We start from the raw sequence: 25,024 nt of genomic DNA, 5'->3' as shown, positions 1-25,024 counted from the left end.
AAAATTATTGAATCATTTCCAAATATATGATTTCTTTTTTAATCGAGTGATTTTATTACTAACAATAAGAATTTATACCACACCTTACATTAGTTGTTCTTAAATGGTTTTTAAAATAAAGATAATACATTTTTTACAGTGCAGCAATTCGGGGAGTAACCAACGCAACGCACAATCGACAAGTTGTGCGCGTTGCCTTAACTTCTGCCACAAAATTTTAGTTTCCGGCTTTTGATGGCTGGGCTGCATGCTTCTTTAGCCTTCTTCTGCAGCAAGTTTTATTCTTTCGGCGTCTGGATGCTGGTGAAAAGATGTTTTGGCTGTTGCTTATTTGATTTTCCCGCTGGCTTTTGTTGCATCAACAACCAGAGATCCAGAGACAAGAGCATGTGTACGACAGACACCGCCGAGTCAAGGCAACCACCAGAACAGCAACCGCCGAGGCAAATACGCAAAAATGTTTGTAATTTTCCAACTTATAAGCGAATGTCTTCAAAACGGCCAGCCGAACCGACCAAACCGAAGGCCAAAAGTGGGCGCTGTGAATGCCAACTTCCTCCCCAGAAAGCCACTTGAAAAGCAGCTTTAAGCCAACAAAACCAACAGACAGCGAACAACGAACAATTTGGCAAGAGATGAAGCCAGGGAAAAGTTCCGAAGGGACCAGCAGCTGATGTCTGGCATCTTGAAAATGAAAATGAATGGGAAACCTTTTTGGCCCCGCTTGATTGAAAGTGTTGAAATAGTCTTTCGGGTCAGCTGTCGGGGCATTAACATGGCCAAATTGTATCGGGTATTAGCGCTAAATGATATTGCAATATTGATAGTTTTCGACATGGCCCCAAAACTTATCCCTAGTACAAGTACTTATCGCAAATGAACGTTGACGAAATGGTTCTCGATTGTTTTGTGTGTCCTTGTTCATCTTCCCGTTCTGTTGTTTCTGCGAAATATTTACAGATAAGCCATTCGGACATCTTGGGGCTTAGACATAATCGATGGGAAATCATTCTTGTACAGATAGACAGTATTTACTTGGGGCGCATTGAGCTTTTCGTTCAACGATTAATCGCTCGTCGAGGAAAAATAATAATTCACTGCGTTCAATCGAAGAGAATTTATGTGGGGAAGAAATACTTTACGACTCCATTTAAACAAAACATATTTCAAATCAAAAATATGGCAAAGTCTTATAAAACTAACTGAAACACAAGACAAGGATGCAGCAAAATTAAGTAGGAATTCCTACAAAATGCTTTAACTATAAAATACTAATTATTTCTTGGTAAAATAAGCTATGAGTTGCTCCCACAAATGGAATAAGATACTTCCACTATATCCCGTACTTTCTCTATTTTTTTTATACCCACCTGCTTATAAATAGGCCACCACAGACGCATTCTTGAGACGCGCTAAACTAACAGACAACTAAGCCAATTTCCTTCATCCCCATAAAGAAGGATATTTAGCAGGAGCACCTGCCACAATCAAGTAGCCACGCTTCCAATCTGGATCAACTCCCACTCGGCAACTCTCAAAGAGAACTCATAAATCCGAGGTCGGGGAGCAGGTTTATAATCATCATCAGGCCATAAAGTATTGTCTGCTCCAACAGGTAAATAAGAAAACTTTTGCCTCACTCAACCTGTGCCATAAACAACTTTCCTTGTCTTGGACCAGCAGCAAAGCCAAACCAAGCAGATGACGTTGGTCACTGGTCTGCAGTTAAAGTTGGTCCGCAAGTCCACAGTCCAGAGCATCCTGGTATTTTGCAATTAAACAAAAACCGAAGAGAAGCCAATAAAACTTTGACCACTTTAGTAGACCGGAGCAAAGGACGCAATCCAGACTGCCCACTACACACACACAACCAACCACACACACAGACATAAAAGTGCGAATAATAATTAATAGAAAATTAAATTTTCCACTCTGTGGGGGAAAATATGCAGAATCGGCACGGAACGCAGCAAAGCAAATAATATTTCAGACCATAGACGTGAGCAAAGGCTTTTGTTTGCAAATGGAAATCGGTTTAGCAAAAACTTTTAACATTATGTCGGGCTTTTTTTTATATACATTCCTCAATTTGTGTGCGGTACATGTGGACATAAAAAATTAGCAAAACGCTATGATAGTCCAAATATACAAAGCAAATATGTCACAAAATTATGGTAATTTTTTAGTTGTGTTTGAACAGTTTACTTAGTTTCAAAAGTTTTTTATTAAATATTCATTTTTGGGTTGATATTTTGACGATTGTAAATAGTTAGGTAACATAGATATTTAATATCGTAAAGAGCGATTTTAAAAGAATCCGTTGATTTATTATATACATTTTTACTTATTCTGCTCTTTTTTCATTTTTTACCGTTTAAACTTAATTCCACTTAAACTTTATGACTCTCAATGTTAAAACCACAATAAAACGTAATGGTGTTCCAGCACATCAACATCGTAATATGCCATATGAACTAACTACATATGTATGTATGTATGTATATGTAACACCAATCATTCCAATCCCAGCACGAAAAACGCTGTAGAACACAAAGCCAGAAAAAGACCACGAAAATAAAGAAACTCCCGCATTTACTCCTGATTATAATTGAAAATTTAATTATTTTCAATGGAAAGGAAAGCCCAGCAGGGCTTATTTGTTCACTGTATTTGTGGGTGTGTGCGAAAACACACATGTAATATATATATATATTCATACATATACGTATATGTCTATCTGCACGGTTGTGTGTTTGTGTTGCTGTTTGCTGCCTATTAATGTCAAGTTGCCGTAATGAGCACACAAAAAGCAGCTGATGATGCTTGGAAAAGTTACACTGAGAAAAATGATACCTATATTAGAGTTGTTATACTATTGACTAAGGTAAAAGGAATTTGAAAATCTTATGTTCAAACCCAACTATCATTAAATAATCTACAACTCTTAAATAAACCGTCTTTAAAGTATTTATTTTTGATTACATTATCAAGGATATACGATTTTATTTTTTTGCAGTGTACAACCGAAGGACAATTGGGTTGGGGGGACTTTGGGTAGGGATTGCGGGGGCAATCCCGGGGGCGGGGAGATATCGGGGATTTTCCTGTGTCAAGGCGTAAGGGCGTGCAAAAGCATTAAGGTTAGCTGGAATGGGTCCTGTTCGAAGGATATATCCGTGTGGATGGGACAGGGATTGGGTCTCCTCCAGCTCCGTCTGCTGCTGTTGCCGCTTTTTCACTTATTTATGAAAATGAACCAAAAATCAAGAAGTTAAATTGGTTTTGTGTTTTGTTAACTTTTGTCTGCCAGGCAGCCGTTCTCCTTCCGATTTGGCTTTTTGCGCTCTGTTTCAACCTGTCGACTTTGTTGTTACTTTGTTTATGCATGCGTGGTTATGTGTACAAATGTGTGTATATAATTGAAAATACTCGCACACAAATCCGTAAAATCCGCAGGGGTGGAGGCACCGGGATGGGGCGAAATAAATATGGGCCCAGTGAAATACAAAGTGAAATTTATACCCGTCCGCCTGAAACCTAAATACGTATTATGCAGACGCCACACTTCACTAACCCGACGGAAAACCCCGAGAAAATCGCCAAGCCACCCCGACATGTGGGGAAAACTTTGCCGTTGACAAGGCAACTTGACATCGAACCGTCGACGGGGGGGCGGGAAAAGCCAAGATACTGACTGACATAGTTTTGTGGGCGTCTTTTGTATTCTCATCTAGTTGAATTTTCTTCTTTTTTTTTTGTGCCCTGTGTTGTGGGCCGGGCTAAAAGTTATGGCAGAAAGTATGAGAATGGCTGTAAGTAGTTTTGGTAACTGTTTTTGATAATCAAACGTAATTTATGTGTCTTGAACTTGCCCCTTTTAGAAGCAGCTATCTCATTCCGCCGGTTCAACGTACTCAATATTAGCAGCCATAAATGTTTATTACACACAGACATTTTGTTAACCCCTTTTTAGCCTAAGGCATGGTTACTGCAGATATCCTTAGGAATTTATGGTATTGCCTAAAGGGTTTGAAGAAGACGTTAGATTCAATAACATCAAAATATATCGAATTGACCATAGCACCCACAATTGATGACTAATAAAAATAAGCTTTAAGATGTGCCGCACAAATAATGCGATACTAATTTTGTACACAATTAACAGACAAATATATAAGTACGTATATGTGCTTTCTGTCCAAATAGACAGCTTGATAAGTGTATATTGTGTATATTGTTTTGGTCGAAAACGTATTTAAAACCGGTTTTGTTTATCTTTATAATCTCTATCGTATACACGTCAATAGTCGTCTGAATTCAAAGGTAAGAATTACAGATCTCAAGTAACGAAAATGCAATTAAATGTGTACGAATGCCTAACGAACGACTGTCGACAAAATTACAGCATACAAGCAAATTGTTTAGTAATTTTAGCACTAATTTGAGAAAGGTAATTTATAGGGAACATAATATAGCAAATTATTAAATTATTTTGGCAACTTGACGGAGACAATTTACAACGAAATACGACCTCTTAATGATTACAGCAATGCACTACAGAAAATGCAAATATCTAGAAAATTGACTTGAAATTTCAATTCAACTGAAACGTATATTACTTTTAATATTTTTAGAGATATACTTTACCACTTTTCAATTGCTCAGCCAAAGTTCAAACCCAATTCACACAGCTGTCGTTGGCCCACAAATCCTGTCACTTATCGGCCATTCACCTGACCGCTTTCTCGTCTGCTAACTAAATTATGTGAAAGCCAAAAACAACACTGAATGCATTTGACAGCATTATAAATGCAGAATTATCAAGGTACACCAGGGACAGGACCGAGGAACATCAGTTCCCAGGACAACGAAGACGTTGCCAGGTTGCCGGGGAATCCTTAGCTTAGGGAAATGAAGCAACGCTTTTGTCAGTCCCCCCCTCATAAATTGCATTAATATGCAAGGGGAGTTTTGGGGCTAGGGTAAATTATGCCAGGACATCAGCAAGTAGAACAACAAATAACCGCCTGATTGCAGACTATTAACAGCATTAAAGATGAACCATTTAAATAATTCCCGCCTGAGTTCAAATGTTTCGGCAGACGAGCCTCTTGCAAAACACAGATGTTCACTCAGTGCTCGATAATTCGGTTTGTACATATATATTCCAAATATATATATATATATATGTGAACAAGCCGAGACTTTCGGTGAAGCAAAGCATATAAATTACTAATACGCAGTGTTGTCTTTGCCTGCAATTGGACAGATACACATGTTGCTACTAGCATTTGTAATTCAAGTGTAAAATAACAACGTTTTCACCTTGCCCACAATGTTGCCAAATGTTTCACTTTGTCTGGGATACAAAGATTCAATTAGTTTGTCATTGAATACATTTTGATATGTCAGTCAGAGTTTGATTTAGCACAGATTGTAGACATTTCCTAATTGAATTATATTTATCGAGAATTCTATGATTTTGTTGAGGGATTTTGTAATTAGGTTTTCTACTGGAATGTGATGGAAAATTTCTTAGAACGTTAATTGCGATTTATTATTTAGGCACTTGCTGAATTTCTTATTTTGAAAATCGACGTTGCTTTGTAAAACCTAAGAACTTTGTACGCCTCTCTTGAAAAGTAGCTTAATTATTTCTCCCATAATCACAGAAATTTGCATTAGAATTATGGAAGTTTGTCTCAAACATAAATTCTTAGTTAGTCAGCTGTTGCAGTTTGTCTTTTGTTCAAATTTCTGCGATTCGCACAGTCTTTATTCACTTAATTTGCATATTTTGTGCGCAGGCGTAGCGCGACAAATGGATGAAACAGCTGTTTCAGCTTTCAGAATTCAAATTGTTGGATTGTTGAATGGTTGAATTGATGTTGAGTTCGCCGAGTGGATTGGTGGGTGACTGGCTTTGGGTCGCCTTGACCTTGTAACTGTTTTCAAAGTACTTTGTCTCGGTTAATTGTCTCGCGGTATTTACCAGCCATTTACTGTGAGCATTTTTAAATACTTCCATTACCTACGGTTTCGTTCTCCACTGAAGGTGTGAATGAAGAAGTCCAACAAATAGCGTTTAAAAACCAATAAAGATGTTCACGACATACAACTGTCGATATTGATTTAGCCTGACTTAAGCAAGTCGGTTTTAGACACACTTGCAGTGGGTAGTCTAATTATTCCATGAACCCATAAAGTTAGTATATTTATTACAAAGCATACGTAATATATCCGTATATTTTGTTTCTGCTGGTAGTTTAATACGGCTGATGCTAGGCTACACTTTGTTTTATCTTTTCCGCTAACTAAAAAAATTCTATTATTTAATTCAGTTAGTATTGCTTTCTGAAATTGCATTCATTAAAATCAATCTTTACATTAGTAATTATATAAGGTTTTCAATTATTTGTAGTAAGCCTAATCCCTAGGGTATTAATATATTCGGTAAGCTAAGATTCATATATTATTTTCAACATTTTTTTTACAACTTTTGCACTAGAATTCATAAATATTCAAATGGCCGGCCGAGCCAGTTTGTTTGAAAACTTGTTTCGCACAAGTGTGTGGATTTGGATTTGGTTTGGTTTCGCGCAGTAAAGGGTGAGTGAGAACCTACAGTATGTGCACTTGAAAGAAATGCCTTACGGGAAAGAACCGGTTTGCCTGCCTGCCTGCCTCAACCACAAATCTATATATTAGCCAAGTTGGCTATGAAAAATGGACAAACGACTGACTGACTGGCTGAGGCAGCTTGTTGGCGTTACAAGTGGATGGATTTGGATTCAATTCAACCGGAGACGAATAAACCAAGTGTTTTCTGTCAATTATAAATCATTAAGCTCGCCTAGTTATACAGCAGATCATCGCTGATTGTATGCAGCCATGAATGATTCAAATCACGAAGGGAAATCGATGGAAACCGAGACCCGGTACCCAGCATCATCTCCATAGCGCTTTTCGCTTCACAGGCAGATATCCATCATGAGAGACCCATAATTGCTGATTCGGACAGGTCCGATCTGACCCTACAAGGTCATCATTAGTCTTGTACTGAAGACAGACATTAAATGCCCATCGAAAATTGCCACCTATTCTCTGTTAATCTCGTTCTATGGAATCAAAGCCGACAACTAATGACATCCAAAGAGGAAACAACAAGGTTGGCTTGTGGCTAGCTAATTTATTTAATTAACAAATGTTTCACTTTGTTCTTTCCTTTGGTTTGATTCGAGTTTCTGCGGTTAGATTTACATGGTAGTTTAGATATAACTTATATCACCAAAATATAATCAAATCTCCAAGAATTAATGTAAAAAATCTTTATTCATGATACTTAGTTATTTTATTTTACTTTAACTTATTGTTTTAGTACGCATAGAATATAGTTTGCATAATTATCGTCCAAAAAACTATATGGATAATTACCATTTCAAAGCGATACCCAGCTGAAACGATAAAAAACCCAGTCGGTGATGAAAAACAAAACTCTGTCAAAATAAAAGTGGGATCATTCAAACAAAAGTTTACCATGGTTTGGTTAAAATCCCTAAATTGCATAAGGGGGATAGATTCCAATGCTACCCAATTCACAATCCCAAATCCCCTTTCCACAGCCGCAAGAAACTTTCAATTGCCAACTCTGGAAAAAGTTAAAAAGCGGCACGCGGAAATTTTCTATTTTCTTTTTGTTTTCAGTTTAGTATTTTTGTTTTCTTTTTTTTTTTTTTGCTATATAGCGCGCCATCAACAACAACTGACTGCTAAACTGCAAAGCAGCAACAGCCACCCTCTGACCTCGGAACCTCTCTCCATCGGGCGCCTCCCAATGGCAGCCATTAAATGAAACTTAATTAGCCCTAAATAAGCAACAGAGCCAATGAGTAAAATGTGGCTGAAATGGGTTTGGGTTGGGTTTTTCGCTGGGTGGCTCTGGTGTTTTCAGGGCTTTGCATTTTAATGCACAAACTGAAAAATCATTGATTACTTTGCTGGGCGTACTTTTTTTGGGTTGCAAGTTGAGCGCTGCACTTGGCGAACTGAAAGAAAAACGTTTTGTGCATTTTACGCGATAAGTTGATTAAATTGCATAAAAGTGGGCCGAACGAATCGAAGGCTGTGTGGCGTATAAGGAGGCTGCACTGTGGAAAAATGTGATATCAAGCGGCTTTAAATCTTGATTTTGAAGTTGAGGCAATCGTACGACTCTAGTTTTTATGATGGCTATTTACTGGCAGGGATACAATTTTATAAAATATTTTAAATATTATTATTATGTAGATTTCTATTCTATTCTACAATATTGCGCAATAAACACATGATTTTCCTTAGTGAAAGCATTCGGTCTATAAAGTGGGGATCATAAAACGCATTAGCTGGCGGTTGAGTGGGTGGTCGGAACTCTACCCCGATTGAGATTGAGTGCCGCTAATTTGAATCCGTAATTTCCTTGGGAGGCGTCATGCACCACGCCCCCTCAACCCTGCAACCCCTTTCACAATATTTACCCAGTGGGTGGGACCGTTAACCGGCTTAGAACATAGCTGCTGCTGCTGCAATTTTGTTGCAACTTGCAGCGGACGTAGCATTCCCAGTTTACGGCCGTATTATGTGCTCCTTGCAGCCCGGCCTCAGCCTTTTTGCATCTACTTGTAGTTCATCGAGTGTTTGGATGGGAATAAAAAAAATAGATGGGGCCAAAGTCCAACCCTCCCGCTAAGGAAAAAGTTGCAACTTTTACGAGCCGTAACGGTCGAACGGGCAGGCAAGTACAGTTACACCCGGTGGAGCAACACACCCGACTGGTTAGCTGTTAACAAACTAGCTGGATAGATGGAAAGATAGTTTTATTCAGCACCCGTTCTAGATGAACCCCATACCACCGTACCCACCATTCTACCCCCAACAACAAACTTAGGCAGTCCGCGGGGATTTGGTGGCATTGCAGGCCAAACCCCCACAAATGTAGTTCAAAGTCGTGCAACATCGTAAATCCATCGTTGAACTATAAAAAACCGTCTTACTGCAATTTGTATCTCTTTTGCCGGTTGGTTGGGTGGCAAAAAGGTTTCGGATGGGGGGGTTTATAATACCTGATACTAGTAGATTACGCGGGCATACCGCGAATGCAAAAATGTATGTTAAAAGGATTAAATAGCGTTTTGCTTTGCATTCTGTGAATAAATAATCAGTCAACCCAGAAGATCCTAAGATGTCTTATAAGTAAGATTGTCAATTTTGGTATGCAACCTCTTTAGACTCTAAAATACAATATTTCTTGTCCACGCTTAAAAATAATCAACCAAAAGCTGCTTTTCAACGAAAACCTACAATCAAAATGTGTCTATTCAAATATTATATATTTACAGTAATTTTTGTGCCATTCTGCATAGCACAACAGAGTAGTAAGTATCTGATAGTTGAAACACTTGACTTTTCTGCACTTCCTTGTCACTTTTGTTGTTCTTACTACTGTTTCTGAGGTTCTGGCAGCCGGTTTTGGCTTTGGCTTTGGTCTTTTGCTCGGTTGCTCAAACCGTGAGCACTTTTTAATCCGATTTTGTTGCATTTTTTACCATGCTGAGTATGTGTGTGTGTGTGAGTGTTGCTGGCGATTACGCTTGCCGCTTCTTCTTATTTTGTGCTACTGGTACCGCTTCTGCTCCTGCTGCTTCTTCTGGCTTTTCCACCTACTTTTCCCAGTTTTTTTTTTTTTTTTTGATTATTTCAACTGCACACGTTTCGGCCGAGAGAGTCACCCTCATCACCCTTAGACGGCCCTAACGATTTTGCATTTTTTATTTAATATATGCGGTGTTGCCCTTTTACCCCACCGCTCTTACCTCTCCGGCGTAGATGTTGCGGCCCCTGCTTAGCCTTGGTTGACTATTTAAAGCCGTAAAACCCTTAACCGTGGCTTAGCTGCACGGGCCATAAGTTCAGCCGGAATGAGAGTGCACAGCGAGAAACGGTTCATCGAACTTGAAATCGTTTTCGGTGGGGGGTTGCATAGATTAATAGTAGGTAGGGGAACCAGTAGCTTTGGATAGCGAGGTGGGTTACTGCGCAGGAATGATTAATAACATATTTATTAAATCTACAAAACGTGTTCTTATAAAGCGGAAAAGTATCTTCTTTGGATTAATCCTTTTATCGGACTATTAAAAGTTTAAATATACTTTTAATTTTTATACTTTAAATTTTTGACTTTCAACGCCTAAATACCGCCTTAAGCCCAAAGCACAACAACTTCTGAGATAAAAAAGCTTCCCAAAATTTATCGCAGTGCCTAGTAAAACCAACAATTGACATTTTTCTTTGCGATTGTTTTACTGTTTTGTGTGCCCGACAGGATCCCTCATTTGGGCAATGCCAACAATGGACGGAATACCTGATTCGTTTGATAATCCTTTCGGCCGAAAAGTGCTTATGTACACACAGGCCAGATTGCCGACGAATCGTCCAAGGATCGAGAACCGTGATGGAGGAGTCCGAGGAGTCAGGATCGAGTCCTGGCCGGGTTGCAATTCCGCCGCCGGGCTCTTATTTTGCCGTTGCCTTGGCATTCCGGCTTGTCTCTGTGTGTTTTGGCCTATTTGCATTATGAATTATTTATTTTGTTTATTCCTTCTTTGCCACGAAAACACAGATACAGTGAGTTAAGGCAAACGGGCGGCGAGGTGGTGGGGGGAAAAACCGAACCCGGAAAATGTTGCAAAAGTGGAATACTTGACGTCGTCTCAGTGATAAACGTGGGCGGCCAAATAAAAACAAAAACGGCTCCAGTATGAGAAAAACCAAAAATATAGCGCACGAAATACGCGAAAAGTGTTTGCTCGGATTAAATTTATGAATATTATATTCAAGCAAAAGTTCTGCCATCCAAAAGCACCCGAACCACTGCAATAGCACAAGTTTGTCTATAAATTTTTTGCGATTCCTCCCAGTCTGTCCAGAATTTACGGTCCCCGCCCAAAATAAAAAAAAATGGGAGGTAAATTGCCAGCTATTGCAGCCCGCTTAAGGGTATAATTTTGGTCAAGTTGTTTATTTTGATGGCGGCCCCGTAAAATGATATATCGACTGTTCCATATCGCGATGGGGATTCGATGTTAATGAGTTTGCCGCACTTACTGGGCTCGTAAAGTATGCGACGACTGCTTAATCCTTTCTGCTCCAAGTTTGCCTTCAAATTCATACAAATCATTCGTTACAATCGTGGAAAGTCTGCAAATAAAGTGGATTTAAAGGGCTAATTAGCTTTTAATTAGGACAGAAGACATTTATAAAAATACAAGTTAAACGAGAGGTTATATTTTATCAAAAAGTTTGTTTGAAATGACTAAAAACTTTAAAACCTCTTAAATGAATAATATAAATTATTTAATTAATTTATAAGACTCGAATAGTTCTCATCATTTTCTTACAGTAAGCTTAGACTTCTAAGGTATTTATTCAATAAGCCACTTCCATTGCAGAATGCTATTAAAATCACCTAAAACCAGCCAAGGATATTCTATTTCAGCATGGCATAAAAACAAAGGACTCCTTGAGCTCAAAACTGTTGACTGCCTTTGTTCATAAAGGAAATTAACTCTTTTCATGTACCAATTTGCATTAAAAATGTTATAAATTCGCTGGTAAGCGTTGCAAAGGCAACTAAGCACATATAAATCTACCCCAGGACCTCATCGAAACGACTTCAACTCGTCCTGTTTCCTCGGGCCAAGTAAAGTAGTAAGTGATTGTAGCTCCTTCGCAGGCAAAATAAAGGTGGCGAAGCGAAAGGTGTGTCGGCCGGGCGGAAGAAAGGGGGGCGGGAGTTGGACGGACGGGTATGAGAGCGATGAATTTGGAATGAATGCAATCTTGCTAAAATATGCAAGGAACGCTCACACACAGACACACCCACTTACACACACACACACTCAGACATTAAACATTGAAGCGACAAACGAAATGAAAAACGGCTGTGCAAATTAATTTTACGTTGTACGAACAACAACAACTATGGCAACAGTAACAGGAGCAACGAAAGTAACTGCGTTTGTGACAACACTGAGAGAAAAGTCGAAGAATACAAATGCAAAAATACTAAGATATTAGTTCATAAATAAATTCAAAATATATGTTAAGTCCTTACTAGATCCAAAATCTATTACAATAAATCAAACCATAGTAATTACATTATATTTTTTTATTTTAATAAATTATCTATTTTCCTGCTCTGTACATATCTAATCAATAAGATCTGTTTGTTTGTTTGCTGTTGGCATGTGAACTTTTTAATTTATTTTCTTGAATCGAAAACATTTTTCTCAGTGCACAGTAGAACCTCCCAGCGAGCACGATGAATAGCAAACAACAACAAGAACTATGCCGGGCACGCCCATAACTCCAACATCTACATGAGAATGGGCCTCATCTGAAGGGGGCGGGGTTTTCGTGGGAGTTGGGCCAGAGCGGGATACCAAGGATAAGGATGACTTCCAAACAGCTAGACAAACATTTAAAGGATTTGCCAGCAGGATGCCGCCACCCATCCGCACTTTATTTCGCTTTAATTACCAAGCTCTCAGTCTGCTGCTGGTGTAGCGAAAAAATAACCACCATACATACATATATAGGGTGGCTCAAAAGTAGGCTGAGGATTCTACCTTGTGTGGTTCCAGAATTCCCGGAAAAACACCCGACACGTACTTTAATAACAAAAGGTGTGATCATAATTAATATTATGGTCTAAAGTTGATGTGGTTTCATTTATTTACGTGTAACATTATTATGAGTAAGTGTAGGTTAATTTATGTTACCTTATAAATGATATTGTTTTAAGATTGTAAATTAATTCGCACATGAGCACTTGATCTTTGTTTAAACCAAATCTAAACGATCATTTGTTTATACTTTAATTTAATTCAAGTTAAAGCCGTGAAAATAACACTTATCAAGTAGACGGAATGGGAAGATCCACAAATCTTAGGCCACCGCCACTGAAATCTAATTTATGTGAACAAAGAGACCGCCGAGAATCGAAGGGTGAATCGATAAAGGACAACATCTCCTGACTCAGCGCAAGTCCTTGCAAAGTCCACAAATAACATTAAAACCCTATTAGCTCGACCATAGAGAAGTGTCCTAGGAACCGGAATAAACAAGCGAGGTCTAGTGCAGCCCAGGACTCGCTTAGCGGCCAAACTATTTTACAATTAAGCATTTAAGGCCATGGTTAAAACATTGTATCGCCGAGTGTCTCGTGCCACCTGCACGGCAGCAGTTAGCCGGTAGCAGGTAGCAGTTAGCTTTTTATTTAACCCATTACTCTGGCTGCAGGTAAATAAAGCCAGCACTAAAATGTTGCCCAACGGCAGGCGGCAAAGCCACCCGAAGCTGCTGCCTGGCAGGAAGGTAAAAAGCGACGCCAGTCTGCGCCAATAAATAAATTCGCAACACCCCCCAAAAAACAAACAGTGCCAACTGGCGGGGAGCAACAGTGGAAGCGACTGTAAACTGGATACCAACTTTGACTTTAACCACACTGCACCAAGTTATCCCATCTATTTTTTCTGGCTCCTTTGGGTTGACATTATTTTTTTTTTATTTTTTTTTTGGCTCGCCCTTTTACGTGGCGTGTTAGCAATATGCATATGGTAAGTCCTTAAGACCAAGTTTTTCGGTCTCGAGCGCGGTGGAGGGTAAGCTTTTATTTGATTAAATGTTCTTTACCTTAAAAGAGGGCAATAATAGTTTCTCGACGGCTAACTTGGCTGTATACAAGGTTTCAATTACCAATGCAGGGTAATGGAATTGAACAGGTGAAGCGGCGATATCAATAAACATTCGATCTTTATTTTGGGTGGCAAGTTTACATTTCAGCAAATTAAAACGTAACTATTTTATGATCCTCAAGGAACGAACAAAAAAAGAAAGGACTTGCGATAATTTTTATAAATATGTGAGCATAAATGAAAAAGAAACTAGAAGTATTTTCAAGCAATTTAATTTTAAGTTTGGGCTTATATAAAAAGCCAAAGATTTCAATGCATTTTCTAAGAAAAACTGTATTTTATAGATACTTAAACCCCTTGAAAAAGTGTAGATCGAAAGTTTCGTGAGCTTCTTAAGCACTCCAAATTTCAATTAAAGTATGTAAGCACTGGCGCAGCTGGCAAGTTTCAATTAACCCGTCGAACTCTTGGCTGATCGAATTCCGAGCCACACTTTTTTTCTGGCTCCAGCGTTCGTTGCGCAACTTGAACTTGGCAAAAAGTCGTCCTGGCGGCCGCCCATTTCGTATCCTTAAACTTCGCTTTTATGCAGACATACGGGTAGTTAAGTCGCACTCTAAGGGGGAGGGTGAGGGGGAGATTATTTCCGTACTTTTTATCTTCATGCGTTCAGGGTCCACAGGAGCACTTGGCGCTTAAAAAGTCAACGGGGCAAACTACCAAGGCAGCCTGCCAATTTGTGACTGTCTTTTGCTAACCCTCAACTCAACTCAACGCAGCGCAGCATATATGTATATATATGTACTATATCCTCCGATTCCTCATTTTGGTGCTGCCAAAGCGCGACGGTGCAAAGCTGACAGCTGCTTAAATAATTTCCAGTCATGTGCGCCGCCCACAAAACACAACTAAACCGTACGTACGGCATGAAAAAAAGCGGAAATAAAGAAAGGCCAACCACTACAAGAAACTGGGGGGAAAAGTTGCCATCTTATGCCTTTTTTCCCCAGCTTCCTCCGCTTCCTTCGCTTCCATGAACTTCCGGACGGGGCGGAGTTCTTGTCCTTTAAGTCGACTTTACGTCGTCGTCGTCGTCTGTGTATCAATATGCGGGGTCAGTATTTAGATACTCTCACTTGGGGTAGCTGCAATACCGGAAATGGCCCCGTCTTACGAAGGAAGTCCTGCTGATGACGAACTCCCTTTAAGTGAACTATGAAGTCGGAATCTCTGAGGCACAACAAGTCCTTTAATCATAACTAAGAATTGGAAATCATTATTTTCAACATTTACTATAGATTATTTATAAATTTTTAAATATTTGAATTGTAAAATACTAAAAATATAAAATGTTCAAGCAAACATATCTACCCACATTTTTCTAAGCATTGGCTTTCATTAATTGCTAATATATACACTTTAAAAATAGTAAAAAAGCGTATATTTAACTTCGTTTTGGCACACTTTCCCCAACATTTTTTAGTCGAGTGGAGCTTAGCATTGGTGCTGAGGAAAATCTATGTGTCTGCTACATGTTTAATTGCCGCTGCGTGAAGATGTTAATCTATTTCGAGCGGTGGCCAACAAAAAGTGCTGCCTGTCGTTGGGACTAGTATGCTGACTAGTTCTGCTGACAGGGAACATTGTTTAGCTGGCTCAAAGGAGCCCAATGACAAAGATAGATCGGGAAAATGCGGGGGAATGGAATGGAATGGACTGGACTAAAAGCTGAAAGCAATCAGTAGAGACTAATTCAAGTTACTTCTCTAAAAGCCCGCTTTGGTCCAGGTCCATAGAGCAGGCATCGCGGAAATGACGAGGAAATTGTGTAAATTGATTATAGATAGCCTGACTGGCTACCAGATTTTCCCCACCACGCCTCCTGGCTAAGTGGAAAAGTCAATCATAGCTGCGTGTATATATGCAGTCATTTCGAAGTGTTGGCAACTCTATATACATATATATATTTAAATTTAACATGCTTCTTTGTCGACGTCTTTGCCACTGATTTTATTTTCTTTTTTTTTCATTCTGAAAGAATGCCCGCCGCAGCAGAAAAACAAAATTTATTACGAATGAAAATTAATTAAATTAAATGGACTGTGAAAAATTCTTGCTCAATATTATCCGGTCGTCTCTCGCTCATTTTCTGTCAGCTTCTTTTCAGCAAAGTATTAATATTAAAGTTTCCCGATGAGCGCTAGTAATAAAGGATGCCAAAGGAAGCGGGAAAAGTCGATTGGGGATGTAATTAAAATTGTTTTTTATGATGTGGCTTGCTGTAATGCGCATCAAAATCTTCTTTAAGGATTACAATGTTCAACACTGTAATCCATTCGAGGATTTTAAATCGTCGATTATTTTTTCGTCGAGTGATATAGACATGATTTAATCTAGCATTTATCGAGTGCGTATAGCAGACGGGTATTATTGTAAATTCAGACATAAATGCTGTTTGAAATCATTTTATGGGCAAATATAAATTTATTTTTTACGTGAGAAAAATAGTGCTCTTAACAAAATTTTATGTGTGAAACCATAATATTTTGTTTTGATAAAAAAAAACTAATTTAATTATGCGAAAATTAAATGTAATTGAAGAAACCTTTTAAAGTAGCAATGGAGGAGTAGAGTCAGAAATAAAATGCCGTAATGAAAAACCATCTGCATATCTGAAATAATTTATGTAATTCTCTTTAAGCCATTTAACTCACGCCATAAGCCACCGAGTATTTTCCACCCTGCGATTTAAGGAAAGACAACACCCCCAACAGATCATCGTAGGAGCCAAGATGTACCCAAATATACATTTCAAAAGAATTCCAGCTCACGTATTTAAAAACATTCCTTAATTAACCACCCACTTACCTCATGTGGCGCATTATATCGTACATTCAAGTCCCTTCAAGCAGAGCTCTATAATCTTTTATCTGCTCAGAGCACACACACACACACATAGCGAAAGAGACGGAGATAGCCGGATGGAAGGAGACGGGGCGACACTTGAAAAACACATATATAAATGCGCCATAAATATAGATCTTATTAACCTGTTGACATCAATTTCCACACACATTGCGATTACCGCACAAGTGAGTGTGTGTGCATCTCCTCCAAAAAGGAAAAAAAAAGCCAAATACTCGAAATGCCATCGTCATGTAATTTAATGGGAGGGAATCCACCAATTTTGGGTGGCAGTTCGAGTAGCATTGAAATAGCTGTACGAGGCCTAAGGTGGGTAGCATGCAGGGGGGGTGGGAGCATGGTTTAAGGGGGGTTTTGTTGGCTAAGGACTCGGCGCAAACGAAATCAGCGCAACGACAGTCGTCCTTGTAGTCGCTGATAAGCTTTGATTTCCTGTAACAGGCAGCAATGGCGTCGACGAAGTCGTCGCCTGTGACGCACACACATACAGTTACACTAATACCCCCACCAGACACACACACACACCCACACACTCAATGAGAGCACACATTCACACACAGTTTGGGGCACATGCAAGCGGCAATATCAATACCAATACCAATATAAATCGCAATGGGCGTGGGCGGATGAAGCATGTTGAAATCCGCTTAGAGACTCTACATTTTTAATACCCAATAACCAAGTGACTATACGAAGGGGTATGCCCAGCTTTTTCGAGTAATATCTACCACGGAAATGCGGATAACTTACGTAACTTGAGATTGTACTCAAGGGAGCACTTGTAGAGCCCGTAGACTAATTGCCAAGTTGGGAGTTAACAATTAACGAACACAGTCGAATTGTAATCATATTTATTTATTCAATTAATAAATATTTTTATATTTTCTAAGATTTCTTCTGCTTGCATAACAGTATGAATGATTTAAATAAATAGTTATAAGATCACTGACTAGAAAATATCATCTTGTTTCATATAAAAATTTGCTATGTTTGCAAGATGGAGAACAAAAAAAGAAAAATTCCAGGAAAAAGCATTCTTATACGAGGAAAATTAATGTTCCCCCTGCTAAGTATTCCGATGTCGGAACTCTGTTAAACATTCCAGAAACCTCCTTTTTGTTTTCCCCCCAAATTATTCCGCTGACGAATTTATTAGCGAGGCGATGCCTGAACTTTTTATTCCATTTTCGCATTCTTTTCAGCTGTCTTACTATATTTTCAATTTGATTTTTTATTTTTTGCTAACGACGTTATTGACTTTTATAGCTGTGCCATAGCTATAGATTCGGTGCGTGCTTAGTGGGTTTGTGTGTGTGTGTGTTCAGAGTGGTGGGATAACTTGTAATTCCGTTTATTTTTTTCCGGCTGTCGGTTTTTTGTTTGTACTTTTTATTGGCGGCGACACGTAGCGTGAGGTGCGTAAAAAGCGTGAAAGAGACAACCGCATGCATTTGCCGGATTGCCAGCGGAAACGGAAATCACAACACAACGCGCGGACTAAACATGACAGCCAAAAGCTGTCATGTCCCACAGCAATCCGTGTGTTTGAGTGTGTGTTGCGTGTATGGGGATATTGTAAGCGATGCCCTGGGAAAAAAAAGTGTCACGAGCGAAAGGAGGGAAAAAACCTGAACTGAACTGGACTGAGCCAAACCAAACCGAACCGAAATGAAATGAAATTGCAGGCCCAGATCCCCAACTACAGAGTTAATACGATTGTGGTCTAATGAATTAAAGGCTGAACCAACACACACGAACGGAGAAATCCAAGACAAATCAACGCAGAAAAATCTGCTGCGAGAACGGTGTGTGGGTTTCATGCACCGTGCAAAAACTATCTACAGAAATTTGAGAATAGTTGCTGCATTGAAATAAAAGTGGTTAATAACTAGGATCGTTATTCAAAAATCTAAACTTATGAAAAATAAATAGTAATATTATTTTACTATTGTTAATCGAATTACTTAGATATAGGATGGATTTAACATACTACTTATAATATTAGGCTTGAAATATAACAATGAAGTTATGGATATATTACAATATTTCTTTTTACAAATTGGCATATCATTGATTAGATATATATTTTTTCAATGTGGCAAATTCAAAGCTAGCACAAAGTGCCAGAAGATTGTAGCGAAACGTGTGTCACACCAAAAACAAAACCAAAAGCAAAGCAAAGCAAAACAAAACATGTGAAAGAAAAACTCGGCAAAAGGACATCATGGTGCCTGGAAAAGCAAGTGCAAAATTGTACGAACAAAAGTGAAGCGCTGCCATTGAGAAAAAACACACAGGCAGTAAAAGATTGAATTTGTATCTATGTCCATGTATCTGGACATTCCCCCAATCCCCATCCACATACCAAATCCCATTCCCACGACTGGGTCAACTGATTGTGTGTGCCTGAGCGAATAACTGGCCGGGCAGATCGGCCATCTGAGACCTATGTGGACATGGTGCGTTTAACCACGTAATAGTCTCGGCGGCTCTGCGGATTTACGGCATCAGTCAGTGGGCTTAGCACAGTGGGCCCAGAACGGACCCAGGGCTCTAAGGTATCCCTATAATTAAACCAATTTCGGTTCGAGTGGGGTATAAAGGTATTTTCCAGCTTTCTAACGAGTCTCGCTTGAGACTATAAGCCTCTAAAAGCCTGTTTCGAACTTGAATCCCCTGTGAGTTTGTAAAAATGTCTACAACTGGAATTTTACAAATTGTTCTTGGAAATAATCATTATTTAAAAATATTGCTATTTAGATGAGCAGATAAATTGGAGATGCTGTAAATAGCTCAAGAGGTTGTTACTGTTAATTTGCTAAGCTTCTTAAGTAGATGAATCATTATTGAATTTAAATTTGTTGTGTCTGCTTAAAACTTATGCCATAACTTTTCTATATATCTATATAATAGTCTCTATAACATTTTTAATATTTATTTTCCTCTTCCATATCTACTGGGAATTTGAAATAAATATTTAAATACAAATATAGTTTTATCAACAAAATAGAATTTTCTCGCATTCTGTTGGGTATGAAGGATCATAAGCCCTATAAATTTTCCCATCACACGTTCAATTTGTTATCATTGAATCCCAGGCTTGTGCCTGCCATTGTTTCATCTGGCACAGATTCATGGCCGTTTCCCTTCGGAGCCAGCCTTTCAAGTCCGCTCTACGTTCACATTTTTCTTTTTAATAGGAAAAACACGTCTTCAGTCTCCTGGCCATGGAGTGCGTGTTTGGCCAGCTTTGTTTTCGCATGTGAAAGTATTTAATTCAATTTGCGCTTAATTGAGACAGGCTGACTGTACGTACGGCCCAGCCCCACATCCCCTATCACAACCCCACCCAACCCACAATTACCAGCCAACCCGCACCAGTAGGCAGCTGTCAAGGCAAAACCAAACGAAGCGTTACGCTAGCTGACAGCCCGTTGCCACCCAGCACCACCCAACGCCACCCATTCCAACCGCCCAACCCAACCCCCAAACCCCTATCCCCAATCTCCACCCCAACCCTCATCACAAAATTCCCGTCAGTTGATAAAGCATCAAAAGAAATGTACGGCCAAGTGTTGTATCGTTCGTTGTCTTAACAATTTATAAATTAATTATGTATGCACTGCGAGTGTGTGTGCTCTGCTGAGCTGAGCTGTCTTGGCCAAAATAGGCGGAGGCAGAAGCGGCGGCGATTCAACGATTCAAGACCAACATATGCATACACATTTAGCCATAGTCATACATTTATGTACTTAGCCAGACACCATATGCGTAGTCAAACATTTTAAATATAAACGCGTTAAATGTTTCAATGCCAGTTGTCATTTGAGATGGACGTGGTACAGATTTTTTTCTGGTTTGCGGCCCTGTCAACACCGGAATACTAAGTGCTTGGCCAATAAATTATTAGGCCAGCTGGCCGGTTAGACTGGAAAAGTTCAGTTATGGGTGCTAAACAATTTTCTTACATCGTTGGGCTGGAACAACATGAATGAGATATCGAAGTACATGATATATGCCTTAAACTCATTCTTGATTTACCTAGATTGCAACTGCTACATTTAATATCTACTAATTATAAATTGGTACAAATTTGAAGCATATTGTCAGCTGTAATGAAGTACAATTTTTCAAGTCATAAGATTCTATTTAATGTAAAAATGTACTTATGATTTTCACTAGGAAATATTTCAGTTTACATAACTCATTTTACGGCCTTTACTTTTGATGTACACCCGCTTATATTGATTTTACATTTTGTAAACTTGATTGAACTGAAAAGATTTATATCCCCCGGCAATCGAGTAAGCCTTAAATCACAAGCGTATTTTATGTTTCTCTAATTTTATGACTCCGTTTTTATGGTTTTAGCTATGTCGGAAACCAGTCACGCTAATATTATGGCATTTAGGCACCCCTCAATTATTTTCTAAAATTCTTGTTTAAAATTTTGACAATCAAGAATTAGGGAAAGCATATTTAAAGCATATCAATTTGCAAATATGCATCACTGAGTGCCAAGTGTCAGGACACGTTTCCCCAAGCCAAAAGTTGTCAACTTTTCGCCGAGTCTCGCATTTCACAAACTGTGTCGCATTACACATTTTCGAATTGAAAATTGTTCCCTCACTAATTGTCACTAAATATGGCTTCAGTTAATTCCAGTTTCAGTTACTTAGCAGCACAGCTACACAAGCGACTGTGAATCGAGAGATATGTACACAACCGTCCATCATTTGATAAACTGCCTGTCAGTCAGACAGTCATTCAGTCAGTCAGTCAAGCAGTCAGTCAGGCATTTGGGCAGGTGAGTCAGTGAAGCGTTCAATCTTCTCACATTTTTTAGCACCTTTGTCAGCTTATCCAGCTTGTGTCAATAGCGTTTGTGCCCCATTCGCTAGAAGTGCTAAAAATGTTGCAATATCTTCTTCACTTGGCACTCTGACAGATCCAAAAACGCCTCTGGGGCTTGGCCCAGCAGAATAGTTTTGAGAATGCTGCTGTCACACTTTTTGTCACCCTTCCTTGGCATGGCATCCATTTCTGATGTTTGTCAAAGTTGGCAGATAAACAAAAAAAACAGAAAACGCAAAACCCACCGAGAGCAGAACAACAACAGATTAAGGAGTTATAACTTCTTGGGCAAGATGTGTGAACATAAAGCTCCAGTTCAAATCCCCCAACAAGTTTGTAAGCCCTTTGGCTTACACATGTCGAAGTCACAAAACGTTGCAATTATCCCTCTTGTTTTCATGGTTTTACGTCCAGAATCTCTATTTGTATCGCCCAGAGGAATTTCAAATATTAATGTACTAACTTTATTCCTAATGATCGTAAGACGTCAGTCAGCCGCACAGCAATCTTGAATTTGGGTTATGAAAAAATGTAAGTATTGGCAATTTGTGAGCCAGAGATTATTCCATGTTAAGAGACAGCTACACACTTATCATTTTATATTATTACTAGGTCAGATTTTCTGAGACATTTGAACATGCAATGCATAAAGCTGCATATTAGTTTAAATTAAAGCAATTAATACGAGTTAAAGCAAGTGCTTATTATTTTAGACTTTATAGCATCGCAAAGGGTTACTGATAATAAACACTAATTTTTTAATTTACTTGATGGCTATTTTAACCCTAGCTTACTTAGGTTACATCATCCACAAGTTAAAAAAAATCAATTAAAATAAAAATAATTACAAATTAAACTTTATTGGAAACATTTAGTGCTTGTACTTTGAATTTTTAATTGGTTTATTTATAGAGTATTCAAAAGTCTCAGGTCTTTAAAACTATATTTCTAAGCGAATTTAATTGCTCAAAGTTATTATTTTGATTAGTCTTTATATTTTTCTTTATCTTATTTTCAACGCCGAGAATTCAATACGATACAAATGCTCAGCTGACCTTGAGGCGCATCTAACGATGCTATTTTTTTGCGGCTTGAGCTACGTCTTTTTTTTTGTATTGTTCTGACTATGTTGCTGTATCGTTATTCTCATATTTTTCTGTCTATCGTTTAGTACTCATCGCTGTACTACTGTTGTTTTTGCCTATCTGTCTTCAGTTTCTCTTTTTTATTATTTTTTTTGGCTTTTAAATTGCTGATTTAGTTGCTGCCTTTGTAGAAGCCAACATTGACTTTTTCTCGATTCAAGTTAACTATGATTTTTGTATCTTTTCGTGTAATCAAGAGAAGCACCTTGCAGCGATTTTAATTATTGATTTTGTGGCGCAGTCGGTTTTTGTGGTTCCTTCCAATCATTATTATTTGACTTTCATACAGCTCATGCATAGTTATTGTTATTGTGGATTCCAACTTGAAGGGGGGAAGGCACTGCAGCTGGTTGGGAACGGGGGGAGGGGTGGTGAGTGATGGGGATGGGGAGCCCTACCCACTTGGGCAAATCTTAAACTGGCTGAGAGTCACCTGATTGTGTGCAATTATAAGGGGTCTGCCACAGAAGGTATTCATTGTTATCGAAAAGCGCTAATTATGCATTGAAAATCCCTTTATTGACTGAATACAAATATAATTAGTTCTTTTATATAATTTATTTTTAATGCATCTCGGTAAAATGAACTCATTTAAATGTTTACTTTGAAATAAGCCTGAAAAATATTTTATTAATTTTGAAATGTGGAAACGTCTTAAACAAACATAACTTGCCGCTAGAAATACGTGCATTGTTTAATGCAACTATTTATCATAATTTTTAATATTTAAGCAACCGCAAATAATTTTAAAGTAATTGGCATGGATTATATTATATCAAAAATAACCAGAAACTGCAATATGACATAGTTATGATATGATATGCATATGACTGTCATATGACATTTGGGGTATTTTTGTACTTCTTTACATATTCTCCATAGCCAGTGCTCACTGTGATCGCATGTACCGGGCTCAACTGACCCACTCAGCTGGCTCAGCTTCATAAGCATCACTCAAAGCATTTCAGCTGCGGCTGTTTTGCTTATTTGCATCAAGTCGAGTGGGTTTCGCTTCTTTATTATTACGTTTTTTTCAACTTTAATGATTTCTGTTCTATGGTTGCTGGTTGCAATAATAAGCAGCGGCGAGAAAAATGCAAAAAAAATAGAAGAAAAATAATTGTTATAAAAGTGTTTATAAGTCAAGGTCAGGCTAAGCACTTTTTTTTACTTATATAACACTTTGCAACCCCACTTCCCGTCTTTTTCTTCACTAAGCTGGGGGCAACCTAGTTCCGTTTTATTTATTTTTATATTAAATGCAAGCTGCGGTCCTCTATATGTTATATATGCGCATTTTATACACGTTTGTTTGTGGATGCACTTATATATATAAAACATTGCATTTTTATTCCAGTTCTGGCAGGCGCAAGTGGTTTTCGCCCTTGTGCTAAGCCATCTCAGGCAGCAAATGCATTAAATCCAGCCTTGAACTATGATTTATATTGCTTACAAACATATGGAAAATATATATATACCATATATATATATATATATATCGTGTTGGTTTCCATTCGTTTTGCTTTTTCTTGGCACAATTTTTAATTTGGCAAATTTTCCGTTCTGTTGACACTTTTCTTCCGATTGAAATCTTCTAGATGATTTCCGTTTGCTAAATTGGCATTTCGATTGCCTCGGTTAGCCGCAATATTCCTGACACTATTCCAATAAATTATTTAAATGCAATCGAGAAAATATGAAACGTGTAAATTTAAATGCAGCTGATGTTTGCCTTTAATATTTCACAAATATTTCAAGATGATTTCGATTTCTTTTATGCCTATTCTTAATCACTCAAAATAATTAATTATCATTATTATTTCTTTGAAATTGTTTCCGCGCCTATGAAGTTGAAGGCATCCAAGATCTTTTCAAATTGAAGACTTTTAAAGAATCCCTTCTAATTTGGCCCCAAAAACCCCAAAATTACTGAACAGAAACGTAAAACGGTCAGCAAGGGAGCCACAACCATTTAATGCTATTAAATATATACAATTTAATAGATTAATTGATTCTAAAATAACCCAAAAATATTCCGTTGAAAGCCTTTTTAATAGCATTAAACACACAAAAAGGGCACCCCAAACAATCGACCCCACCCCAAAAAAAGCAACTCTACTCCACTTTATCCCCACTCAAGCACACACAAAAATATCTTGATGAAGATGAAAATATTTTCCACTTGCGTGCGCCAAAGCTGAAAGCCAATTTGAGTATAATTTCCTTTAAGTAATTAAATTTGAATCAAAAATCTATGAGCAGACAAAATGTTGTTTGCCATCGCCATCGCCGTTGTTGTTTTGTTTAGACAACACTCCAACTCGGCAGCAGCTCATTAATATTTCTTGGCTTGGGAGATGTTTTCGGTGG

At 38.4% G+C, this 25,024-nt stretch overlaps 1 protein-coding gene across 2 annotated transcripts in view; it reads right to left on the bottom strand.

Moving 5' to 3' along the window:
- Window positions 1–25,024, bottom strand: part of LOC6738076 (Ig-like and fibronectin type-III domain-containing protein 2) — a 69,313-nt gene that overhangs the window by 31,513 nt on the left and 12,776 nt on the right. For both annotated transcript variants that reach the window (XM_016171496.3, XM_044923121.1), the window contains exon 2: window positions 11,140–11,232. The gene's annotated coding sequence lies outside the window, so the exon portion shown is untranslated. The remainder of the gene's footprint in view (window positions 1–11,139; window positions 11,233–25,024) is intronic.

This window comes from Drosophila simulans, chromosome 3L (assembly GCF_016746395.2).
Source record: "Drosophila simulans strain w501 chromosome 3L, Prin_Dsim_3.1, whole genome shotgun sequence".
Lineage (NCBI taxonomy): Eukaryota > Metazoa > Arthropoda > Insecta > Diptera > Drosophilidae > Drosophila > Drosophila simulans.
Note: the sequence above shows the minus strand (reverse complement) of the source record. Positions and strands in the feature narration are given on the sequence as shown.